General features: G+C 41.9%; 1 protein-coding gene across 3 annotated transcripts in view; it reads right to left on the bottom strand.

Annotated features, from left to right (window-relative positions):
- Window positions 1–6099: 6099 nt before the first annotated feature.
- slitrk4 (SLIT and NTRK-like family, member 4) overlaps window positions 6100–16971 on the bottom strand; it is a 126940-nt gene continuing 116068 nt past the window's right edge. For all 3 annotated transcript variants that reach the window (XR_006313825.1, XR_006313830.1, XR_006313827.1), the window contains one exon: window positions 6100–6787. The gene's annotated coding sequence lies outside the window, so the exon portion shown is untranslated. The remainder of the gene's footprint in view (window positions 6788–16971) is intronic.

The following is a 16971-nucleotide window of genomic DNA, read 5'->3' as shown; positions in this document are numbered from 1 at the left end:
AACTAAAGTTTGGTTCAAAGACAATTGTTTTATTAAGGTAGTACAGGAGGAGAGCGGTGGAGAAGTTTAGGGCAGAGATCCTATGACTGTGTGTGAAGATTGGTAAATGAATGGGAGATATACAAGGGGCCAGAAATAGAGAAACATGGAGTTAGGCATGAGACCATTAGGTATAGGGGCGGACTTTGGCCGTTCAACCCATTAAGTTTATTCCACCATTCAATCAGAATGTGATTGATCTGATAATCCTCATTTCCACTTTCCTGCCTTTTCCCCATAAACTTTGATTCCCTTCCCATTTAAACATCTCTGTATCACAGCCTTGTTTTTGTCTTAATGAACCAAACCTTATAGCCTTTTGTAGTAAATAATTCCACAGATCCTCTGAGAGAAGAAATTCCTTCTTGCCTCTGTCTTAAATGGGCAATCCTTATACTGTGAGTGATTGTTGAATTAAAACTGCATTTAAACTGCAATACTGGGCACTTAATAAAACAGGGATACAAGATCAGCAGGTCGTTCTGCTGTAATGGGCGTCTCATCAGCGCATATTATCTGTAACACGATTGACGAATTGTGGATGCTGTTTGGATAACACAAACTTCCTGTTGAATGATTAAAGCGATTTTCTATATCAGTTTTCCATAGCACGATTTTCTATAGTGCAAGGTTGCAGAGGAACACAATTTTCGCGTTATAGTGGAACGACCTGTATTCCATTCCATTCAAAACTCAGGTTCTTGGTTTTATCCTGGCTTTACTTGCCAGTTCTTGTCATTAGTAGTTTGCCATTACCTTCCATCACAGGGACAGGACAGGACAGGACAAGGGATTGAGAGGTTGGACAAGGATTATGGTGGAACTAGAGGCCCTCTGAAGTAAGGATCTGATACTTTACATAATCAGGGAAATCCTATGATGCAAAAGGAGGCCATTTGGTCCATTTTTTACATACCTGCTTGTGAAATCAGCATCATTACCTTGTACTAATCTCCAGCTTTTCCACCTACCCTTGCACATTATGTTTATCCAAATAGTCATCAATACTTTCTTAAATACTTCAATTGAACCCACCTCCACCACACCATCAGGCAGTGTATTCCAGGCCCACAGTACTCGCAATTGAAAAAGATTTTCTTCTCTTCACTCTTGCTTCTTTTTCAGATCAATGTAAATTGGAGGAACTGCAGGATTGGCAAGTGATATTTGTCAGTAAATGCATTGATGATGCACAAAGGTATCAGAGCTTTGAATCAGCACTTCTTTGCAGAAGGTGGACTTTGGGAGGACAGGGAGAATATTGAAGTAATCAAATCAAAGTGAAACTTGGGTGAGTGATTCAGTAGCAGACAGCTTTAGCCAAGGCAGGCAATCTTACAGCAATGGCAATAGACAGTCTTACACGATATGACATGGGCAGTCAATGGCCTAATGGAATTATTACTAGACTATTAATCCATAGACCCAGGTAACATTTTGAATCTTGCTATGGCAAATAGGAGACCGTGAATTCAATAAAAATCTGGAATTAGCTGTCTAAGAGTGATCATGACACTCTTGTCAATTGTCAGGAAAAGTCCTATCTGGTTCAGTAATGTCCTTTAGGGAAGGAAATCTGCCATCCTTACCTGGTCTGGCCTACATGTGACTCCAGACTCACAGCAATGCAATTGTCTTTTAACTGCCCTCTGGACATTGAATGTTGGCCTAACCAGCTCATGCTCAGAGGATGCATATTTTAAAGAATTGTCAACGTTGTGTGGGGGTGCTTGGTAGCTCAGTTGGCAAGGCAGTGGCATGTGATTCTGAATAATGCCAACAGTGCATTCCGAGCTGAGGTAAACCTGGGGTCTGTCCCCTCACCTTGCCTTGCCTTCCCATCCCCTGACAATGGTGGCAATGGTAAACCAACATGAACAAGAACTAGCAAGTAAAATAACTCAGGATGAAGCATTAGCCAAGGACCTGTCTTCGAAATGGAGTGGAATAGATCTTGTATCCCTTATTTTATTAAGTGCCCAGCTTTCAATTTAATTTAGTTTTAATTCAAGGATCATTCAATTCTTGATCAGTTGGGTTAAGATACATCAGTCATGACAGTGATGTTGAGTGGGGTTTTCTGATTTAGAAGCTGCTCCATCAGCTGATTAGTTCCATAAGTAATATAAACAAAGCAATAACTCTACTTTAGTTCACCAATCATTGTGGTTACCTCCAAGAGAATGAAATAGATCCTACACAGGAGCAGCAGGTTCATAGATGAAGTCACAGGCACCTGTTAACACCTGGTTTGAGCAAATATCACAAAGGGTTTAGAAAAGGTTTGTTGGCCTGCCATAACATCATTGAGCATTGGCATAATGTCCAAAACAATGAAAACAACAGAAGGTTCAATGGCCAGACTATAACAACAGCAGAAGTTGTTGGATATTTTGTACCCACAGAGAGCAAACAATGAGTTGTATTTATGCATATTTTGTAAACAACCAGCTCAAAATTGAATCTCTTCTACATTCATAGATGTGGGACAAGTCTAGAAAATTGATTATGTCTTCCACCATTGATTCAAGAGTAGACTGATGGGCAAGTTTGGATATGTCCTGCTTTTTGCCCAAAACTGGGCAATTTTTCACATTGTCAGGTAGATACCAGTATTGTAACAGCACTGGAACAGCTTGACTAGGGGAGCGGCAAGTTTGAAGCACAAGTCAGCAAGACTTTGTTCTTTGAGGAGGTGACAAGACAGGTCGACAAAGGTCAAGCACCAGATGTGGTGTATATGGACTTCAGCAAGGCATTTGATAAGGTTCCCCGTGGTAGGCTCATTCATAAAGTCAGGAAGTATGGGATACAGGGAGATTTGACTACCTGGATTCAGAATTGGCTGGCTGACAGAAGGCAGAGAGTGATTGTAGATGGAAAGTATTCTGCCTGAAAGACAGTGTTGAGTGGGGTCCCGCAGGGTTCTGTTCTTGGGCCTCTGCTCTTTGTAGTTTTTATAAATGACTTGGATGAGGAGGTTGAGGGGTGAGTTAGTAAATTTGCAGATGACATAAAGGTTGGAGGTGTCGTCAATAGTATAGAGGGATACTGCAAGCTGCAGTGCGACATAGATAGGATGCAGAGCTGGGCTGAAAAATGGCAGATGGAGTTCAACCTGGATAAATGAGAAGTGATGCATTTTGGAAGGTTGAACTCGAATGCTGAATATAGGATTAAAGGCAGGATTCTTGGCAGTGTGCAGGAACAGAGGGATCTGGGTGTGCAAGTACATAGACCCTGGATTAGTGGTGCTGGAAAAGCACAGCAGTTCAGGCAGCATCCGAGGAGCAGATTGAACTGCTATGCTTTTCCAGCACCACTAATCTAGAATCTGGTTTCCAGCATCTGCAGTCATTGTTTTTACCAAATACATAGATCCCTCAAAGTTGTCACCCAAGTGGATAGGATTGTTAAGAAAGCATATGGTATTTTGGCTTTCATTAACAGGGGGATTGAGTTTAAGAGCTACGAGGTTTTGCTGCAGCTCTACAATTCCCTGGTGAGACCACACTTGGAATATTGCGTCCAGTCCTGGTCACCATATTATAGGAATGATACAGAGGCTTTGGAGAGGATGCAAAGAAGGTTTACCAGAATGCTGCCTGGACTGGAGGGCTTGCCTTATGAAGAAGGATTGAATAAGCTCTGACTTTTCTCTCTGGAGAGAACGAGGAAGAGAGGAGACCTGATCGAGGTATACAAGATAATGTGTAGAATAGATAAAGTCAATAGCCAGAGACTTTTCCCCAGGGCAGGATTGACTGGTACGAGGAGTCATAGTTTGAAGATATTAGGAGGAAGGTATAAAGGAGACATCAGATGTAGGTTCTTTACGCAGAGAGTTGTGAATGCTTGGAATGCGTTACCAGCGGTGGTGGTGGAAGCAGAGTCATTCGGGACATTTAAGCGACTGCTGGATATCCACATGGATAGCAGTGTGTTGAGGGGTGCATAGCTTAAGTTACTATAATTTACATTAGGATTAAATCTCAGCACAACATCGTGGGCCAAAGGGCCTGTTCTGTGCTGTACTTTTCTATGTTCTATGTTCTAAGTCTTCAATACTATTGCTGGAATGTTGTCATGGCATGTAGCCTTTGCAATAACCAGTGCTCCAGATGTTTTGTGATATGATGCAGAGTGAATCACAGAACATAGAACAGTTCAACAAAGGGACAGGCCCTTCGGCCCACAATGTTGTGCTGAACATGATGCCAGATTAAATTAATCCCTTCTACCTGTCCTTGGTCCATATCCCTCCATTTCTTGCATATTCATGAGCTTATCTGAAAGCCCCTTAAGCACCCCTATCATATCTGCCTCAATGATATCTCTGGTAGTGCATTCCAAACTCCTTTCACTCCTTGTGTAAAAACCTTGCCCATCACATCTCTTTTGAACGTTTCCCCTCTCACCTTAAATACGTACCCCATAGTTTTAGACATTTCAATTCTGGGAGAAGGATTCTGACTGTCAACCATATGTATGCATCTTTTAATTTTATAGACTTCTATCACATCTCCCCTTAGCCTCTGCCACTCGAGAGAAAACAATCGCAATTTTTCTAGCCTCTCCTTATATTTCATGCCCTCAAATCCAGGTAGCATCCTGATAAACCTCTTCTACACCCTCTCCAACGTCTCCACATCCTTCCTGCAATGCGGCGACCAGAATTGAACAAAATACCCTAACCAAAGTCTTATAAAGCTGCAACGCGACATCCTTCTTAGCCACTCTGGGCTTGGACCCAATGATCAATGCTTTTCAGCATCCTGACTTTAACTGTATTCTTTTCCTTAACAGTTGATCTCCCAAAGTGCAGCACCTCACACTTACCTGAATTAAACTCATCTGCTATTTCCCCCCCCCTAACTGCAACTGATCTATATCCAGCTATATCCTTTGGTAACCTTCTGCACTATCCACAATTCTGTCAATCTTTGTATTCTCTGCAAACTTAGAAACCAACCCATCCACATTTTCATCCAAGTTATTTATATGTATCACAAATAGCAGAGGTCCCAATATGAATTGCCTGAAGACTTGTATCTGTGATGCTGGGGACCACTGGAGGAGGCCGAGATGGTTCATCTATTCGGCACTTCTAGCTGAAGATTTCTGCTAATATTTCAGGCTTATCTTTTGCATTGATGTGTTGGGCTCTTCCATCATTGAGGATGGCGATATTTGTGAAAGTGCCTGCGCCAGTGAATTATTTAATTTGAAGCAATATTACTTTGGCCAACATGTTGAGGGGTGTGTTTTAGTTTTGGTAGAAGCTGAATTTTAGATTAGTTTAGATTACTTACAGTGTGGAAACAGGCCCGTCGGCCCAACAAGTCCACACCGACCCTCCAAAGAGCAACCCACCCAGACCCATTCCCCTACATTTACCCCTTCACCTAACACTATAGGTAATTTAGCATGGCCAATTCACCTAACCTGCATGTTTTTGGACTGTGGGAGGAAACTGGAGCACCTGGAGGAAACCCACGCAGACACTGGGAGAAAGTGCAAACTCCACACAGACAGTTGCCTGAGGCGGGATTTGAACCCGGGTCTCTGGCGCAATGAGGAAGCAGTGCTAACCACTGTACGGCCCACGATTATTAATGTGGAATATATTTTACTTATATCTAAATAAAATTGCACATTTTCATTTACTCTGAGATTACAAGATATTCAAATAAATGTTTATTTGCAGTAAGAATGGCTATAAAAAGGAACAAAATTGAAGAATACGGACAGAATACAATTGTGTCTTTTTTTGTATTCTCTCGTGGCATGTGAGCATCTTTGGCTGGGTCAGCATTTATTGCCTGTCCGTAACTGCTTTTGAGAAGTTGGTGGTGAGCTGCCTTCTTGAACTGCTTCAGTCCATGTGCTCTATTCATACATCTTGTGAAATAAGATGGAAATGTTCAAAAACTCAATGGGAAGTCTTATAGAAAATTGAAAATAACAACTCTCATGAATTATGAATAAAGTCTTTAATTACCCAATGGAATAGGTTAAATGACAGAATATATGTACCAACACAAAAGAATAGTTGGCGTAATGAGAGACACCAAAAGAATAGAAGATATTATTGACATGCAGAGAGTTTTTATTATGATTTTTAAATAACATATTCGTTCAACGATACTTGAAGGACTGTCAAGGTCAGCATTTATTGCCCATCTCAAATTGCCTTTGAGAAAGTGGTGGCAATCTGCTTTCTTGAATCATGGTTTAGTCCAGTTGAGAAGGAGCATCCAGGATTTTGACCCATCAACAACAACATATGTCAAAGACAAAATGGTTTTCAACTTGAAGGGAAGCTCGGAGGAGATGATGTTTCCCAGGTGTCTACTGCAATTGTCCTTCTCATTGGTAGAGGTCATGGGATACGAAGATGTTGTTGAAGGAACTTGGTGAGTCACTGTAGTGCATCATGTAGACAGTACATGCTGCTGGTACTGAGCATCATTGGATGGAATGAATGTTACAGGTGGAAAATGAATTGCTGACATGGGGGAATTAGCTGAAGAGATCGATGGAAAATGCCTCTTTGAGGGATGTCCTGCCTCCAGCAACATAAGAAGCTTGGTGGATGAAAGAAAATTCATTAATTCCAAGGATGTGTACGATGGTGTCAGGGAAATGTTCCATCGAGGGGAGCTCCATTCCCCCCAGGATTAACTGGTTGTCCTGCACACTGCATCCTAATCTCCCTTGAAAACCCATTCCATATCTCAAGCACCTCCTGTCAAAGAAAAAATGCAATTGACAGTTAAGACCTGAACCGATTAACATCAATATAGAGACTAAAGGTCTCCAAAGTACAAACAGAAATGTAAGTGCTAATTGTTTGACAGCAGGTACTAAGATAAAAGACAAGAAATGAAAGCAACTCCATTTCCTAACAGCACACAATGAAGGAAACTAAGTGTAAATAATCACGACAACTGTGATAGAGGAGGGGTCTGTTTCAAGTGATAATGAATGTGTTTGAGACACCATGGGGAGGGTTTTACAATACGCCTCAGGTTTTTGATAAGTGCAGGCGAGGGATACTTTTGCTTAATTAGGCGGCAGGCGAAAAGAATTTAGTTTCTCAACAAGGGTTAAAGTTTTTACCAGCGATATCCAAAATCCTTTACCTTTCTGGAGGATTTTCTGACCCAGTTTTACATTCATTAACATGAATAATCAAACACACTCTAATATGGTGGAATAGCATTCAGAGGTTCAATCATGTTCGCTAGAGTTGTCACATAGGCATGTTCAAAAACCCCAACTGTATGTATGAGTCATGTAAATGGGTAGCGGCAATGAAATAATGAACATTGATTTGAGAGTGTGATGCTGGAAAAGCACAGCAGGACAGGCAGCAACCAAGGAGCAGTAGAATTGATGTTTCGGGAATAAGCCCTTCATTTGTAAATAGGGAACAGTGCCACCTCCCAAGAGGCTGAAGCCTGTGCAGGTGGGAAAGGAATAATCTTTACCCCTGGTTTTCACTTTATGATGATAAAAGACATCGGATCAAAGGTGGCTGTGGGACTCAACATTCTCAGGTGACTGAAGTTCTCTCGAACGTGAATGATCTGCCAGCTCTCATCAATCTTCATTCTCTTTTGAGTGTGGATTAGCAGTTTTTTAATTCATTCACAGGATGAAGATGTCACTGGCTATCCCATCCCATTAAGAGTCAACTACATTGCTGTTTTTCTGAAGTCATGTGTAGACCAGACCAGATAAGGAAGGCAGTTTCCTTCCCTAATGGATATTAGTGAACTGGGTGGATTTTCCAACAATTGGCAATTGATTCACAGTCATCATTTGACTCTTACTCCCAGGCTTTACTGAGTTCAAATTGTACCATATGCCGTGGTGGAATTTGAAGCCAGGTCCCCAGTACATTACCTGGGTCTCTTGACTCATAGTTTAGCGATAATACGATTAGGCCATTGCCACCACCCTAACCAAGGTTGCATTGCAGATGACTGTTAAAAGGAGATGATGGGCTAGATATTTCTATTGAATTCCATAAAAGGTTGGAGTGTTTAAAAAACCTGATTACCAATCTCTCTTTACAGAAGGGAACCTGATATTCTTTCCCAGTCTCATCTATATGTGACTCCACTCCACAAGTAGGACTGATTCCTAAATATCCTCTGATATATCTCAGTCATCACTCAGTTGCATCTAACTGTTAGGTGAAGGACCTCAATGCTCCTCTTGCAACAAAGGGACAAGCAAAGATTTGTGGTTAGCACTGCTGCTTCACAGCACCAGATACTCGGGTTCAATTCCCGCCTCAGGCGACTCTCTGTGTGGAGTTTGCACATTCACCCCGTGTCTGCGTGGGTTTCCTCCGGGTGCTCCGGTTTCCTCCCACAGTCCAAAGATGTGCAGATCAGGTGAATTGGCCGTGCTAAATTGCCCATAGTGTTAGGTGTAGGGGAATGGGTCTGGGTGGGTTGCGCTTCGGCGGGTCGGCGTGGACTTGTTGGGCCGAAGGGCCTGTTTCCACACTGTAAGTAATCTAATCTAAGTTGAGGAGAAAGTACTTCTCCCAAAGGGTTGTGAATCTGTGGAATTCACTATCCCAAATTGTGGTGGATACTGGAACAGTGAGTAAATTTAAGGAGGATTTAGACAGATTTTTAATTGGTAATCGTTGAAGGGATATGGGTAGAAGGCAGGATAACAGGGGTGAGGAGCATATCAGCCATGATCAAATGGCGGAGCAGACTCGATGGGCCGAATGAGTCATAGAGATGTACAGCATGGAAACAGACCCTTCGGTCCAACCCGTCCATGCCGACCAGATATCCCAACTCAATCAAGTCTCACCTGCCAGTACTTGGCTGATAACCGTCCAAACCTTTCATATTCATATACCCATCCAGATGCTTTTTAAATGTTGCAATTGTACCAGCCTCCATCACTTCCCTTGGCAGCTCATTCCATACACGTACCACTCTCTGTGTGAAAATGTTGCCCCTTAGGTCTTTTTTATATCTTTTCCCTCTCACCCTAAACCTATGCCCTCTAGTTGTGGACTCCCCGACCCCAGGGAAAAGACTTTATCTAATTATCCTACTCCTCATGATTTTATAAACTTCTACAAGGTCACCCCTCAGCCTCCAATGCTCCAGGGAAAACAGCCCCAGCCTATTTGGCCTCTCCCTGTAGCTCAAATCCTCCAACACTTATAAATCCTTGTAAATCTTTTCTGAACCCTTTCAAGTTTCACAACATATTTCCGACAGGAAAGAGACCAGAATTGCACACAATATTCCAACAGTAGCCTAACCAATGTCCTGTACAGCTGCAATAGGACCTCCCAACTCCTGTACTCAATACTCTGGTCAATAAAGGAAAGCATACCAAACCTTCTTCACTATCCTATCTACCTGCGACTCCACTTTCAAGGAGCTATGAATCTGCACTCCAAGGTCTCTTTGTTCTGCAACACTCCCTAGGACCTTACCATTAAGTGTATAAGTCCTGCTAAGATTTGCTTTCCCAAAATGCAGCACCTCGCATTTATCAAAATGGCCTCACTCTGTTCCAAAATCTTATAAACTTACACCCTCACCATTACTATAGCAAACCTCCAGCCATCAAATTTTGATTGTAAATCAATATCTAACAATAATGAACTATGTGCAGGGATGAGATGCATCAATTTAAATTTCTTCCTCTCTGGTGCAACAGAAGGTTTTTGGTATTGCATTAGAAGTTACCATGCCATGCACTTTTGGTCTTCTTTATCACCATGACTTTCCAGGGTGAGTTTAATATGCAATTAACAGGAATACCTTAAAAATATTTTCCCAATAAAAGGATATGAGTAGGCCATTCAGCCCCTCAAGCCTGCTCCATCATTCAACAGGGTCGTGGCGAATTTGTGTCCTAACTCCATATACAGAGAAACCTTGATTATCTGAACAAATTGGGCAGGCGGTATTTTGTTTGGATAATTAATTATTTGGATGACTGATTCAATGCCTCTCCTCTGGGACTCCATGTTTTCTGAAGTTTCCTTTTTCTACACTCTGCCTGCCTTGCTCCCTCCCTCTGTCTCAGGGTTTGTTTCTGAGCAGACACAGACATGTGTGTTAGGGACTGGCAGCATTGCTGAAGCCTCTCCCCACAGCTGCTTCACTTCAATAGGATTAACAAAGTGAGCACTTGCTATGTCAGCTGCCCATTCAAGAGACTACGCAGCAGCATACTCCACAACACCCCCCGCCCCGCACCCCCTGCCCCGGTACACGCCTGCCCCATGATCAGTGTTGGTAACACCCCTTTGATGTAATGTTTCTGTAAGGACCTTGAGATCTTGTTCGGATAATCCAAAATTCGAATAATTGATATTTGGATAATCGAGGTTCCCCTGTACCTGCTTTTGGCCCATATCCGTTAATACCCTTGCTTAATGAAGAATTCTCAATTTCAGATTTAAAATGAACAATGACTCCAGTGTCCACTGCCGTTTGTGGAAGAGAGTTCCAAACATCTACCACTCTTTGTGTGCCGAAGTGCTTCCGAGCATCTTTCCTGAACGGTCTGGTATTAATCTTTGGACTATGACCCCCTGCACTGAATCCCCACCAAATGGAAATAGTTCATTTTTTATACCCTTTCTTTGTCTGTTTTTATTAGATCAATCAGATCATCCCTTCACCTTCTGAATTCTAGAGAAAACAAAGTTAATTTGCCCTATCTCTCCTCATAACCTAACCTTGAAGTCCAGGTATTATTCTGGTAAACCCTATGTTGTACTCCCTCCAAGGCTAAGGGCAAAATGCTGTTTGCATAACCCTATCTGTACAGCACTGTTCATAGATCAGCAAGTTCTGAAAAATATGTACCAGTAAACATTCAGAGTTATAGAGTCATAGAGATACACAAGCACAGGAACAGAGCCTTCGGTGCAACTCATCCATGCTGGCCAGATATCCTTAATTAATCTAGTCCCACTTGCCAGCACTTGGGCCAATATCCCTCCAAACCCTTCCTATTCATATACCCATCCAGATGTCTTTAAATGTTGCAATTGTACCAGCCTCCACCACTTCCTCTGGCAGCTCATTCCATACAGGTTCCACCCTCTGTGTGAAAAGGTTGCCCCTTGGGTCCCTTTTAAATCCTACCCCTCTCACTCTAGATCTATGCCCTCTGGTTTTGGTCTCTCCCACCTCAGAGAAAGGACCTTGTCTATTCACCCTATTCATGCCCCTCATGATTTTATAAACCTCTATAAGGTCACCCCTGAGCTTCCGACACTTCAGGGAAAACAGCCCTAGTCTATTCAGCCTCTCCCTATAGCTCAAACCTTTCAATCCTGGCAACATCATTGTAAATCTTTTCTGAGCCCTTTCAAGTTCATCATGAAATGTTGAATTTGCTGGCTTTTCTTTTTTAAAACAATAAGAGCATATATCGTTAATACGACATTATGTTTCCAGCACGTGTTGCTCCATTGTCTTTGGCACCACCTGAGGCCTTGGGACATTTTTTTGTACTAGAGACACCCTGTGTTCACCTATCACTGCCACACCACTCTGCCCCTCTCCCCATCCAAAACCCTCACCCACTCCCACCCGCCTTATCTGCAGTTGAAGGAGGGTTGGACCCGAAACGCTGACTTCTCCACCTCCTGATGCTGCCTGGCTGGCTGTGGTCTTCCAGCCTCCTGCTTGTCTACCTTGGATTCCAGCATCTGCCGTTTCTTTGTCTCTAACTATACCAACAAATGCAAGCTGTTCCTGAATATCCCGCAGCAGTGAATTGCATTACACTAACAAAGCAACTCACTAGACAATGAACTTCCTGGCAAATCATTTGACAAAGTGGAATTTAACAGTCACTTTGTATCAGCCACAGTTGTCAAGAGCCTGCTCAAAGCTGTCACTAATGGAATACCAAATAAGCTGATTCTGCCTGAATCTTTAGCCTGATTAGAGAGGGAGAAAAAATGTTGGCTCAGTTTGAAAGGACGCTAACCTTTGATGAGTTTCTTTACTTGACAGAGTTTCGTTGAGGTTTTTGCACTGCGAAAGGTGAAGTCACTTGAATGCCAAGTGCTGTCCGTTTCAATCTCAGGTTGGCTTTGCTTGAGGTGATTCACTGATGTCTTTCTTTGTAAAGGCACATCAGCAGAAGAATTTACATCTGACTGTAATCCCTCAGGGTTTTGTCAGAATATCCTTTCATTATTTTCATGCGTGAAATAAAGAACTTGCATTCCTTACATGACCTTTAGATGTCCCAAATCACCCTGGACCAGTGAAGTATGGCAACAGCAGTAAGATTGGATATACAGCAGCCAGATGTTTCCCAACAATGTAATAATGAGCGACAATAATAATCCTAATGACCAGTTCGAGGATTGGAATTCAGAAGCAGGGGTACTTTCCTGCAATTATACAAGGCCTTGGTAAAACTCCACCTGGAGTGTTGTGTGCGGTTGGCTGTCCCTACCTAAGAAAGGATATGAGGATGGCACTTCTGTCCAAAGAGGAGAGATTGATTCAACAAGCCTCACATTCACCAAACAATGAAGAGAATTTGTTTGAAACATATGAACTTCTAACAGGACTGGACAGGGCTAAATAAGGGAGGATGTTTTCACTGGTCAAGGAATCTAGACCATGAGTCACAGTCTTCAGATACGGGGCAGACCATTTAAGGACTGAGATAAAGAAAGATTTCTTCACTCAAAGGATAGCTAAGCTGCGGAAATCTCTACCGTTGAAAACTGTGGAGGCCAAGTCAATGAATAATCGAGAAAGAGATGGATATGTTTTACAATAGTAAAGCCGTCAAGGGAAATAGGAGAAAGTGGGAATATGGGACCTAGACCGAGGATTAGCCACGGTCATGTTGAATGGCAGAGCAAGCTCGAAGGGCCGAACGGCCTGCTCCTTGTTTCTAAGTGCCTGCATTTCTGTGTCAGTGTTAGCCAAGACAATTCTCTGAAACAGGTTCCATGGATTCTTTCATGCCCACCTGAGGAAGAAGTTGTGGCCTTGGTATATTGGCTTAGATAAGGAGTATCTTGAACAGTGCAGTATCCCTTTGTCCTTCCTTGGAAGAGACAGCCTGGATTTTGTGCTCAGATCTCAGAGTAGACTTGAAATCAAAAGTGGTCATGTGAAAACAGCAAACAGCTTGACCACCAATTCTGATATATGTTTCTTTGAAAAGCCTAATGGAATGTTGCCCTTTGTTTTGTGAGGAATTGAACATGAAAGTAAGGATTAGAGTAATTTACTGCAGATGCTGAAAGCTGAACTGAAAACAAAAAATGCTGGAGATCACAATGGGTCAGTCAGCATCCGTGCAGAGAAAACAAGCTAATGTTTCGAGTTCAGATGACTTTCTGATGAAGAGTCATGCAGTCATTTAGACTTGAAACATTAGCTTGCTCTCTCTCCGCTGATGCTGCTTGACCCATTGTGATCTCCAGCACTTTTTGTTTTCAGTCATGAAAGTAAGGATGTTGTATTTCAGTTATTCAGGTCACTGGTGAAACCACACCTCAAATACTGCCTGTCGTGCTGGACTCCTTATTTTAGGAAGGGTGTCAATATTAATTCAGAGAAATATTCCTAGATTGATGCCTGGAATGAAATGGTTCGACAATGTGGGCTTATTTCCGGTGGAGTTAACAGGTATGTACAGTTAAGAGTATATCTTCCAAGTCCATCTTCCTTTCCACCTATCCGCTCCACCCTCTCCTCCGACTTAACACTTCCACCCCCACCTTCATCTACCTTCACATTCCTAACTATCTTCCTGCCAGCCCCAACACCCCTCCCATTTATCTCTCAGCCTCCTTGTGCCACAAGCCTCATTCCTGATGAAGGACTTATGATCGAAACGTTGCCTCTCCTGCTCCTCGGATGCTGCCTGACCTGCTGTCCTTTTCCAGCACCACTCTAATCTTGACTCTGATCTCCAGCATTTGCAGTCCTACCTTTCTCCAAGCATGTACAGTCGGTTCTGACATAACACGATAGTTCCGTTCTCATGCGGTTTCGCATTATAAGAAAATTGCGCAGTAGCCACAGCATTTAAACTAATGGGGCCAGAATCATGACACAGCTAATCCAGGTAAGGAAAGTTTTTGTTCTACAAATAACAGTCTAAATTTTTCAATCATGTTATAGCCAATTCACATTGAAGGAACATGTATTACAGCAGAACCTACTGCAGTTAACCTGATTGAAATATATAAGACCCTGAAAAGTCTTGATAGGTGGGATGTTTCCACAACTAGGGAGCACTGTTTTGAAAGGAGGGTCTCCTCTCTGAGACAGAAATGAGGATAAATGTTTCCAGTCAGTACGCTCAATGACTTTGGAACTTTCTGTCTCAGAAGGAGGTGGATCCAGGGCCATTGAGCATTTTGAAGACAAAGGTGGATAGAAACTTGTTAAGTAAGGGACTAAGAGGTTATCAGGCTGTATTCTGAATGTAAGCAGCTCATCTATTAATTTAATTGAATATTCATACAAGCTTGAGAGGCCTAATGGCTACTTCTGCTCCTACTTTGCATAATTGTATGTAAAAGGTCTAACTATGGGGCAAAATTGAAGGCTCACCTTCTGAATGCATCTCCTGGTGAGTACAAGAATATAAGACATTAAGAACAATGCACAAATTTAAGTTTAATTTAGATTTTGTATTTTGTGACTTTCGAAGGGAAATATGTATTCAGTTTAATTTTAGATTTGTTCTGTGAGTGGTGAGCTGCTAAACTTGTTATGTTAACATTTGTTGTAGTGAGGTCTTCATTCCTTGAGGTGAACAGTTCAGTGCATTAAAAATAAACTGCATTGTTGCTTAGTGACAGAGCACAGAGAGACATCCATTGAAAAATGTCAGTCAGTCTGTGTTAAAGGGGAATGAAGAATGAAGTGTTAAGCTGTCCAGTAATAAATCTGACCAGAAAATTGCTCAAAACTGAAGTTAAAGTAACTCGTGGGTTTCCTTTGTAATTTGTTTTAGGTGTCTCAAATTGAGTTACAAGTTGAAGAGGAAAAACATTTACTGAACCCAGAGAAATTCACCAAAGGGGTACTGGTTGCAGCAATAGATAAGAAGTCCTAATGTGGAAATAATTGTGATTTTTTTCTCTGAGATTTGGGTTTGTAAGAACATTACTGTATTAAAACGATTAATGGGAATTTGAATATTTCTTGCTGGTGTTTGTTATGAAGCCCTTTGATTAATTTCATCTCATGGAATATATTTTATGTTATTTCCCTTGTTCAGTAAGTATTTTATTCTTTGTGATAAAAGTACATTGGCAGCCTGTGGTGAATGCGTTCAGTGATTGACCTCCATAGTTGGAAAAGAAGACAAAGTTGGGATGTTAACAAGGTGGGTTTCATCATGGGATCTGATGTGTCCAGTCTAACATGAACTTGGATCATAAAAACAGAACACTTTTTGGAACATCGCAGATGAAAGCCCAACAATTTTGTGAGGCACAAGTTTGACTGCCTGAGAACTGCTGACATCAAAGAAGCATAGAAACTATGAGTCAATTGACCTCTCAAGCCCAGTCCACAATTCATTATGATCGTGGCTGATCATCAAGCTCAATAATTTAATTCCACCCTCACCTCATGTCCCTTGTTAAAAATCAGACAACACTTTGTGCTTTGTACACCCCAATCCAACACCAGTACCTCCAACCCATGTCCCTTGATCTCTTTAGCCACATAAGTTATATTTATCTCTATATTTATCTACTTTCTTCTTGAAAACACATAATATTTTGTCCTCAGCCATCTTCTGTGGTAGTGACTTCCAAAGGGTCACCACTCTGGGTGAAGAAATTTCTCCTCATCTCAGTCCTAAAAGATTTACCCCTTACCCTTAAATGATAACTCCTGGTTCCAGACTCCTCTATCATGAGGAACATCTTTCTTTAATCTGTCTTCGTGAGAGCTTTCAGGTTTCATTAAATATTTACCTCTGTCAATTTTGCAGCCATTCAAAGGGTAATCTGCTTTCCTATTTTTGCTACCAAAGTGTTAACTTCACATATATCCACATTACCCAGGATCTGTCATGCATTTGTCCACTCACCCAGCCTGTCCAAATCACGTTGTGACATCTCTGCATGCTCCTCACAGCTCTCCCTCCCCCCATCTTTGTGTCATCTCTGCAAATTTGCAGATATGACATTCAGTTCCCTCATCTAAATTATTAAGAATAATTGTGGATAGCTGGGATCCTACTACTGATCCCCATGGTATTCCACTGGTCACTGCCTGCCATTCTAAAACAGACCCATTTATTCCTACTCTTTGTTTCCTGTCTGCTAAGTAAGTTTCTCTCCATCTCAATGCATTAACACCAGTCCCATGCACTTTAATTTTGCACATAAATCCTTCTGTGACACTTTGTCAAAAGCTTTCTGCAAATTGAAATAAGCCACACCCATTGGCTCTCCCAATCAACTCTACTAGTTGCATCCTCAAAGAATCCCAGTTGATCTGTTCGACATGATTTTCCTTTCCTATATCTGTGCTGACTGTATGTGATTCTGCTATGGTTTTCTAACTGCTGTGCTGTAACATCTTTGATAACAGACTCTAGCATCTTCTCCACTACCAGCATCAGAGTCACTGGTCTAAAATTCCCTGTTATCTCTCTACCTCACTTTTTAAATAGTGAGGTTATATTTGTTATCTTCCAAACTGGAGGAACTTTTCCAGCATCTAAAGAAGGAAGTGGGCCCCCAATGCCTCCAATTTTCTAGGTCCACCTCCTGATGTATTTTGAAGATTATCAGATCCTGGGGATTTTCCAGTCTGTAACCCCATAGATTTCTCCAACACCATTTCTCTACCAATACAGATTTGCTTCAGTTCCTCCCTCTCACTAAACCCTGTCGTCCCTATCACGTCTGGT

This window comes from Chiloscyllium plagiosum, chromosome 15, assembly GCF_004010195.1.
Source record: "Chiloscyllium plagiosum isolate BGI_BamShark_2017 chromosome 15, ASM401019v2, whole genome shotgun sequence".
NCBI lineage: Eukaryota > Metazoa > Chordata > Chondrichthyes > Orectolobiformes > Hemiscylliidae > Chiloscyllium > Chiloscyllium plagiosum.
The sequence above is the reverse complement of the archived record's forward strand: the minus strand, read 5'-3'. Positions and strand labels throughout refer to the sequence as shown.